General features: G+C 30.3%; 1 long non-coding RNA gene across 2 annotated transcripts; it reads left to right on the top strand.

Moving 5' to 3' along the window:
• The first annotated feature begins 5,523 nt into the window (after nucleotides 1-5,523).
• Nucleotides 5,524-9,956, top strand: LOC136205881 (uncharacterized). Of its 2 annotated transcripts, XR_010676116.1 has the most exons (4): nucleotides 5,524-5,837; nucleotides 6,162-6,268; nucleotides 8,626-8,700; nucleotides 9,252-9,956. It is a non-coding gene; the product is annotated as an uncharacterized lncRNA (long non-coding RNA). The 2 variants fall into 2 exon arrangements; XR_010676117.1 differs by lacking the exon at nucleotides 6,162-6,268 and having other exon boundaries at nucleotides 5,526-5,837.
• Nucleotides 9,957-10,387: the final 431 nt, after the last annotated feature.

Below are 10,387 nucleotides of genomic sequence, written 5' to 3'. Positions count from 1 at the left end.
AGACTTCTTCAAGGAAACGTGGCATATGGAAAAGATGAGGGAATAAAACCGAGGGAAATAAAACTAAAAAGTAAAAATGGATAGAATTTTAATAATTTTAATAAAATTGAATTTATAATAATTTTATTATCTCAAATTAAATATTAATTTGTAATGAAAAAATTATTGTTACACATTTAAATTTTATGACAACAATGACTACATTGTCATAATTTTTTAAATATTATCTTACAACTATTGATTGAAATTAATTAATTTTAGTTACCCAATCAATCTTTTTATCATAAAATTAAAAATAATTTGTGACAACAATATTAGATAATCACACAATTAGATTTTCTAACAATAATAAATATATTATCACAAATTTATAATATTTGTGTTACTATTATAATTGTCACAAAAATATGTTAGTTACAATTTTATTTATTGACACAAAATTAATACAAAAATTGTGATAAAAAAATTTAACTAGTCACGAAATAAACATTTGTGATAAGTATAAATATGTTGTAACACTTTCATATTTATTGTTACAATTATAATTATGACATATAAATTTTAGTTACAATTAAATAATTATTGTTACAAATCCATTTATTCATTTGTGATAATTTTACAAAAATTGTCACACAATTAATTATTGTGATAATTAAAAATATAATGTAACAAATAATAGGGTTTTTGTTACAACAATTTATGTGACAATTAAATTGTTGTCACATAAACAAGGATTTCTTATAGTGGACCCCAAACCAAACGCCCCCTTAAAGTTTTAAGTTTTAAGTTAAGTATTTTAATTTACCATAATAAGTGAGTTTTAACTTAATTAGGTATTTTATATGGTTTTTTTTTTTGAAGTATTTTGAATAGTTAGTTATCAAACACATTTAAATATAATAAATGCTGAAAATATTTATTTCTAAGTGCTCTTTTAAATTATCAAACAATGCCTTATTAGTTTGTCATATATAATAGTCAATGACATTTTTCATGTAAAAAATGAGAAAGTTGATGAAACAAAGTGTTTCTCATTCTACTAATAAAATTATTTGCAGAATGTCTTATGAATATTATTAATTTTCATTTGTTACGCTTTGGTGCTGGAAAAAGTTATTTTTCTAAAAAGCATGGATTCTAACAGTTATTTTCATGTATAAAAGGCAAACAAAAGATCTATATCCAAACGACTAAAACTCTTTTTTAAAATGAAAAGGCAAATGGGTAGATAAAAAAGAGTAAAGAAACATCCCCAAAGTTTTCAATACTGCAAACCAAAATCAAATAAATCCCAGTTCACTAACAAACAATCCCATCAGGTAAGATTATCAATAGTTACAAAAATATCAATAGTTACCGAAGCCGCGTGAAATTTGATCATCATGTTTAAGTCATTGTCATTGGGTATAGTAACGAGAATCTTCCAATTTCCGTGGAGGAAATACTTGAGTTCAAAGATGCTATTAGCATTAATATTAAACATTTCAGCCACTTATGTCTTAAAATCATTATACTTTAGTTGAGAAGATTTGTTGATGTCAATAGCATGAGCATATCTGACTTCAAAGAACAAGAAGCCATCACAAGTAGGCAGGAATTTGCTGCCCAAATGGCATATTGCTATCAACTCAGCCTTATCCACACCTGCCTCAAATGGCTTACAAGTAGATTCACGACACGAAACTCGATCTATAACGGGAGAAAATCACGTAGTTAAAGATAGACATAATGTCATTGATAACTTGTAATGACGGTATTCTCAGTCATGTACCATGTTTCTCATTAAAGGTAAAGAATGACTGATTATTTCTAAAATTACAAGTCTAGAAAAAAAAAACTCACAAGGTTTTGGTGCCAATAATTCTAAAAACATAAAAAGTTTTTGTTTTTTAAAAAAATTAGAGGTTTTGAGCATCAAAATTTTAAAAACATTAACAATGGTTAATAAATGATCATGAACGATTCATTTATATAGTTAAACATACTATATCTTATAAAAGAAACGATAATGAACGATTCATTTACAATTTATATCCTACAATAATTGGCTAGGACATTAAACCCTAACATCTCCCACTTGGACTAAAGCCATTTGTTTCTGAAACTAATCCTAGAAGAATTCAAATGACATTCATGAACTCTTTGGGTCACGACATTCATCAACGGATTTGCAACGCTGTCCTCTGTGGGTACTCTTTCTATTCTCGCATCTCCAATTGCTATGATCTCTCCGATGACATGGCATCACTTGAGGCAATGCTTGGATGCATTATGAGACTGTGGTTCCTTTGTTTGTGCAATGGCTCTATTGTTATCATAATACATAATAATAGGATTCACAATGTCAAGCACCACTCTTAGTTTTGTCACGAACTTCCTAATCCAAACTGCCTCCTTTGTCGCTTCCGTAGCTGTGATGTACTTTGACTCAGTCGATGAGAAAGCTACGCTTCCTTGTTTGGAACACTTCCAACTAACCGAGCCCCCATTTATGATAAAAATGTATCCTGTTTGGGATCTGTAATCATTCTTGCATGTTAGATGACTAGCATCTGATAATCCTTCTATTTTTAGTTCTCCACCTCCATATATGAGGAACATGTCTTTAGTCCTTCTCAAGTACTTAAGAATGTTCTTGACAGCAATCCAGTGATCGTTTCCTAGATTTCCTTGATAGCGACTTGTCATGCTCAATGAAAACGCTACATCAGGCCTGGTGCAAAGTATGGCATACATGATCGAAACAACCACACTAGAGTAAGGAATTACAGTTATGCGTTTCTTATTATCTTCCGTTTTAGGACGCTGATGATTAGGCAACTTGATCCCATGAAGCATGGGCAAATTATCCCTTTTTTATTCGTGCATGTCAAACCGCTTTAGCACCTTATCAATATAAGTAAACTTGGAAAGTCCTAGCAGTCTTCTCGATCTATCTCTATAGATCTTAATCCCTAAGATGTAAGCTGCTTCTCCCAAGTCTTTCATGGAGAAATTACCGGATAACTAGACTTTCACCGTTTGTAGCATAGCTACATCATTTCACATTAGTAATATATCATAGACAAGTAATGCCAGCAAAATGATCGAGCTCCCACTGACCTTCTTGTAAACACAAGCCTTTTCGGAGTTTTGCTCGAAACCAAATTAGTTTATGGTTTCATCAAAACGATTTGTATATTTAACTTATGTGTGTTTCATAAAGATATTTGATATATATATTTCGATTATAAGATTATAATTATAATTTTCTTTTTTTAGTTATAAGAAGTGAGAACATGAATTAATTAGAAAAAGTGAACCATTTCTTAAGCATGTTGCATATATAGTTATATAAAAATTAAATCTTAACTTTCAATACATAATAATTAATGAACAACACATTATCAAATCATGGAATCAATATTTTTTTCAATATAAAATAAAAAAAATATTTAACAAATACAAAAACTAAAAACCGAACCGAAATTCTCGGTTCGGTTAGGTTCGGTTTTAATTTTAAGTCTTATTCAGTATTTGATTATTTTGATTCGGTTCGAGTTTTAGACCGAACTGACCTTTGAACACCTCTACATGTTTGTTTGGGAGATAGGAGGATGAGATAATGGAGAGATTAGCCCCTTATCCTACTAAAGTTATACCAATGGGGTGGTACATGAGGATAACTTTTTAGATGAAAAAAGTCTAGTTTGTCTCTCAAACTTTATTATTTATTCCAGTTGTGTTTTGAAAACTCAGAGCATTCCAAATATTTCTCAAGTTAATTTTAGTCTTTGAACTTTTATAAGTTTGCCGATGTATTATTATAGTATCAATGTGGAATGAAATTAATTAAATTTAATCTATTCTCTTAAATATATCAATTGTTCCATTTTTTCTGTTTTAAAAATTTAGTAGAGTATTCCAAGTATTTCTCAAGTTAAGATAATAGATTAAATTTAATTAATTTCATTATACGTTGATATGGAATAATATATGAGTTTATTTAAATTTGGATATGGGTAATATAGGAAAATGCATTATTTTATCCTTATTTCTATCATACGTATCAAACATGGAATAATAAGTCCTCCTATATTATTTTTATCCATATTATAAATTTTTATCCTTATCACTATCCCAACTTTTATCCATATCCCTATCAATATCCTTATGGAATAGCAAAAGTCCCTAAGATGGAGAGGTCCATCCAAACTGCTTCAATCTTATTATGTACTCCTGATGTATGTAGCCTCTCATTTTCCCAGCAATTCTCAATGAAAATTTACAACATTTTGTTAAGAAGTAAATATTAATTCGGTTGAATAGATTAACACCCTGAATTTTGACATAGGATCTGTTTGATTTACATGTTGTTTGATGTAGTTATTTGTTGTTTTTTGTTGGAAAAAACTGTTTTTTTAAAAAAAAAACAGATTCTCTGTTTTTGTAAAAAGCAATTTTTACAGGAGGAGAAAATGAGTAACCAAACACCACCCTCCTCAGAAAAAATGATTGATACCAAAAACTTTGAAAATGTCTTATTAGTTTCTTGAATTTGCTTATTGTCACATGATCAACTTGCTATTGCTAGTGGTTGTCAGTTTCGGCTCTTGAGGGAGCTCGGATAGGCGACCGACTAGAGCCTCCAATTTAGGGGGCCTCCACTCCTTTTTTTTTCGAATTACAATATTTATTGAGATGTTGATTGTTCAAAATTATGTTTATAAATAATTATATTTACTCCTTCTGAATTTAATAGTAATTATATATAGAAAACAAAAATGTAAACAACTAAAATATAATCGAAATTGATAACAATAGCACATGTCCTTTTTCTTAGTTACCATCTCTCAACAACAATGAAACAATATGAAGCTTCCAAAAGTTATTTAACAACTTCTTTTTTAACAATAAGAGTAAAGTTATATAAATAACTCTGTGTTTGTCCGATTTACAAATAAAATCCCGATGTTTAAAAACATAGAAACATGAATTTTTGGTTTGTGCATGACTTTTTTTAGGTTTTCACGATTTTTCTCTAACCACATTATACTTATAAAAAAACGGCTCTAAAATCTGTGAAAAATTAGAAACTTCAAACGCACTTGTAATAAATAACACTTAGTTAATCGAAATTTAAATTGAAAAGTGTCATTAGTATTTCATGGATAAAAATAAAGGGAAAATTACATAGAAATTCATATTTTAAAAACTATTTACAACTATGTCAAATCATCATTTTGGATTATGTCAAACTAGTAAAATCAGTACTTTTAATATATTTTAAGGATTAAAATTTATAAATTAGAAGTGTAAAATATATTTTCTAAGGTTTATTATTTATGAATTGGAATCTAGAATTTTTAAACTATATTATAAAATCATAATATATAAAGAATAACGATATATTAAGAAATAAATTTAGTAATATGACTTAGATCTAATTTTGTATTTAATTATGATAAATAAATAAAGCCCAATCCTATAACCCATCACATTTTAACTTTAAGCCCATTCCACATTTTTATATGCAGAGGAGAACCTTACCCTATCCCTAATTCCTCCTCATTTAATACTTTACAGACTTCCTTCTTCTTCTTCTTCCATTTTCTGTGCGGCGCAAGGAAAAACTCTTCCATTTCTCCTAAATCCTTCTTCATTTTACTCTCTTCCGACTGAAACTTTGATTTAGCTAAACTAAAGCTTGTTTTCCATCCGTTAATTTGATTCAAGAGTTCGTTTTTCACCGTCTGGTCTGCTACTCCGTCGTCCGGTGTGTCTTCTGCTTCTCTAGTTCTCTTCGTCTGCTGCCAAGATTCTAGATCCGACGAAGTAACCAGTTCCTGAACTAAAAGGTAAACCCTAAATTACAACCTGTTGAGTGTTTATGGATGAAAATGTTCATATGCAATTAATTAGGGATGAATTTTGGAATAGATGGAGCTGCTATAGCATTGAAGTCACTGATTTGTGGTTTTTTTGAATGAAGTTTGGAGTTTCTGTGTGATTGTAATTATTTATCTTTATCTTTGTGGTTTGCCTGAGGATCAGAAAAAAATGATTTATGCTTATATTTATCTTTGTGGTTTGCCTGAGGATTTCCTTTTTTTTTTTCTGATATTTTATAAACAGAATGCACTTTTGCGGTTTCCTTCCTTCTCATCCATCTTCATTTGCAGCTCTTATCCGATTGAATTTATGGAATCTGAAGAGAAGGAAGATCGAATGCTAGGGATTTCTACATCACTAGCATAGAATTAGAATTGAGTCTTGGAAATGTTTGCAAGTATTTTCCCTACTCTTAATAATGTTTGAGTAATGTTTGTGTTGTTTCGTTTACAGCACCCACAATGCTTGAATCATTTTTTTTGTATAACTTAAAAAAAAAAAAAAGCTCCACTTGTTATAAAATTCTTACAAATTTCAAATAAATTATTATTTCTATCCACTAAACAATTAATTTAATTATTCCGTCATTTAATTTAAATAATTCAATTAATCTATAAATTAGTTAAAAAAAATAAATATAAATTATATTTATAATTATTTTCCATTGAAATAGTTAATTAAAAAATATAATTAATTGTAAAAATAACATATATCACAAACGATATTTTTTATTGAAATAAAACACGAGAATACGAAATGAAATAAAATACAAGATTTAAAAAATACAATTTAAAGAGATGTTACCATTAAAAACATATAATACAATTAGTCTACTAATACGATTAATAAAAATACAATCTGTCCACTAACAACTAAAAATACAATTAGTCCACTACACGATTAATAAAAATACAAGCAGTCCACTAATAATTAAAAAAATACAATTTTAAAAAAAGTACAATGCAAACTAACACGATTAAAGGAATATATCCGAGTATTTCTTCATGAGGTAAGAGCACATAATATCATATCTTTTTTTCTGCTCTTCATCCATTCCGGCTGAACCTTTATTGATAAATTCAAAATCTCTTTGTAGCATAACATGGTCATTTTGCCGTGTCACTTCCTTCGCCGCTGCAATTTTTTCACTATGTATTTTTTCAACACGCGATAGATCATCACTGTTGGCGGACGATGTTGCCTTCTGTTTGCCTTTGTCTTTAGCCGCCGTCTTCGCCGCCTTAATTCCCGATGGTCGTTCACGTTTTTCTTCTGTTTCGGCAATCTCTTCACCTCCAAAGGTTCCTCCATTTGAAAGAGTATAGTTTCGCCATTTAGGTTCGTTGCATAAAACCCGCCAACAATGGATATAGTTGAATGCCGTGTTCCACTTCGCTCGGTATAGAGTTTGCGCATGTTCAACGCGTTCATTATCCCCTTTTCCACTTAATTGCAAATTCTGCACTTTCATAGATGACTCAACAAATCTATTGGTACTTATTTGTAAAAATTTATTCTTACCCTTAACGCCTGTGATTGCTTCCGAATTTTTGGGCCTCCCTTCGTTGAACACATTGCTTATTCGAGTCCAGAATTGTCTTTCCTTCTGAGCCGAACCAACCACATTATCTATAGAAATTGATAAAAAGCATTTACATGATAAGTCTTCTAATTCATGCGTCCATTTGTACTGTTTTTGCTTCTTTTTTGGCTCGGCAACAGATTCATCGAGAAGTGTTTCGTCAATCTCTTCTTTTTCGTCGCCGTCTTCATCGTCAAGATCAACAGCACCCCGATTTGGCGAGTCAAGATTTGGCGACTGTGATCCGGAAAATGAACTTCTTGAACTCTTGAATGAAAGATACAGATCAGTATAACTCGAATTTTGGAGGTGATAGTTCATCGGTTGACTATCGTTATATTGGGTCATATTAACATAATGAACATTGGGATGGTAGAAGTTTTGAGGGTTTGGTACAAAATTACCGTAATTTTGAGGAAATCCGGGTTGTGGAGATCTCCTCATGGGAGATATTTGCATATTCGAAGTATTTCGGTTTGGCATTTGGAAAGGATTAGGGTGTTGCGAATCAAAATATAGATTTTTCTGCGATGATTTTTGTCTACGTTGACGATTATCCATACCTCTAAATATGCAAAATGTAGTATTTATGTATGTTTTTTTGTTGTGTAAAGAATTTGGGTCATATGCAAAAATGTAAATGGATTGGGTATTTATAATGAATTTTTTTTAAAAAATAAAGCTGTTAAAAAAATGACCGTTGTATTTAATACGGTTGTATATATATATATATAATTTTTTTTTTTTTTGTAAATTAGAACCAACAATGGATATAAACAGATATATCACAATTTTTCGAAACCAATTACCGCCTGCTTTTTAGATTTTTTTTTTAAAAAAAAAATAAAAAAAAGGTGATCAGTCCACTTTTGCGATTGAGACACGCCTCATGTGCGCGTGTAACACACGCGCCAGCTGAGGCGCGATCTCAGCCGCCCGATGGACCGTGTACCACCACCACCATTTTCACTTTTTCATCAGTCGGATGTATCACAATTGTGATATAATTATTCTCTCTCCTCCTTTGATACAAACCCCTACAATGCAATGATACAAGAAATTGTATCACTTTTATCAAAGTGATACATGCACTGCAGTTGCTCTTAGTTCTAGTCAAGTTGACCTCGTTTTATTAGCTATCATTGTGTTTTACTTTCTTTGTTTGGCTGCAGTACTTATATCCTATAAAACTTTGTTGCGGGCTTCTCTACTCGCTGCTCACAATGTACATTGTACAGTTACAATGGGTAATCTCTCTTTCCTCTATATTATTGACTTTCGTTTATGTTAGCATTGCATTCAAATTCATAAGTTATTCCAAATTGTTTTTGTATGTTCTTCAAATCGATTACTTGTTTCTTCTAATTTGGCAGTTGGTTTTTCGTTGTATGTAACCGTTTTGACCATTTTTTTGTTTGAAGAGTCTGGTACATTACCAATAGTTCTATTCTATGTTAGCTTGAGATGGAAATGGACGAATTGGAAACAGAAACAGAATTGAAACATCTGTTTGATCATTCTTTTTGTTTGAAGAGTCTAGTATAGTACCAATGGTTCTTTTCTATGTTACCTTGAAACATAAATGGACGAATTGTAAACAGAAATGGACATGAAATGTGTAAATCCTATGTTTATCATGTTTGATCATTCTTTTTGTTTGAAGAGTCTGGTATATTCTCCCATTTGTTGCCTCTTGTTTGATTTTTTGTTGTGTTTTATTTTATTTTTGAGTTCACACTTATGTTTAGTTGCATTTATCTTTAGAATGATTATTGACTTCACACTTATCTTCTAATAGGTCATTTTAGGAGTTCGATATGAAGCTTGTTCTTCCAAATCTTCAAATTAAAACTCTTAGCTTCATTTCAAAATAGCCAAAAAGCAGATGTTTCATCACAACGGAAGGTCTGTGCTTCCATATCTATGTAAATTGTCTCATCTTCACAATTGAGACTATTCAGCACATCGACAAATATGGCTCCAAGTAAAAACCCGATTTGACAACTGCAATCAAAGTAAACAAAATTGACTGTTCAATAAAATAGTTCATTCCAGATTTGGCATTGATCCAAAACAAGTGAGATGACTTTTGGAATGAAAATGATGTAGCAGGCTTTACATAACTAGCCATATGGCTTCTTGTGATTTGTTTAAGTCTTGTTCACGTTGAGCACTTGCAATGGTTATTTGTTCAAAGTCATGTTCATGTAAAACATTTGTAATAGCTCGAAGTAGTAGGCTTCACATAACTAGCCATATGGCTTGTTGTGATTTGTTTAAGTCTGAGCACTTGCAATTTTGATTTGTTCACTTGAACAAATCGTCGAACTTTTGTAATAGATGTGTATCCTAAACTTATGTCACTAAGTCGTCTTCTTATTTGTAATATTTATTTTTTTTGCAATGTTTGTAATACCTCATGAGAATTTTAATTTAATTCATGCCTATTTTGTAATTTCGTATGAGAATATTAAGTTGATATGTTTATTATCTTCGGCTGTTATTGTTATTCCAATTATTACAAATATCATAGTTTTGTTCTATCACCTTATGTCACCTTAATTAATAAATGTAAAACATGACTTAAATCTCTTGTACATTTATACGTTATTTTTAATAGTGATAATAAAATTTCATGTTTTAGCAAACACTAAAACGACGGGTCGTTTTAACGAGTTGAAAATAAAAAAAATGGTATAATGATGTCAGCTGCATGTGGCAGGAAGTCAAGCGTCAGTGTAGCACATCGTGCACAAGTGTAGAATATTATGTATCAACGTAGAACATTAAAAATATTAATCTTTAATTTTATTATTAAATTATAAGAAAGTTATTACAAATTGATAATGATATCTGAAATTGATTTATCTTACTAACGTTAGGACTAAAATTGTACCATTTTAAATGTTAGAGATAAAATTATTCTGGACTCTT

Source organism: Euphorbia lathyris, chromosome 9 (genome assembly GCF_963576675.1).
Source record: "Euphorbia lathyris chromosome 9, ddEupLath1.1, whole genome shotgun sequence".
Taxonomy (NCBI): domain Eukaryota; kingdom Viridiplantae; phylum Streptophyta; class Magnoliopsida; order Malpighiales; family Euphorbiaceae; genus Euphorbia; species Euphorbia lathyris.
The sequence above is the reverse complement of the archived record's forward strand: the minus strand, read 5'-3'. Positions and strand labels throughout refer to the sequence as shown.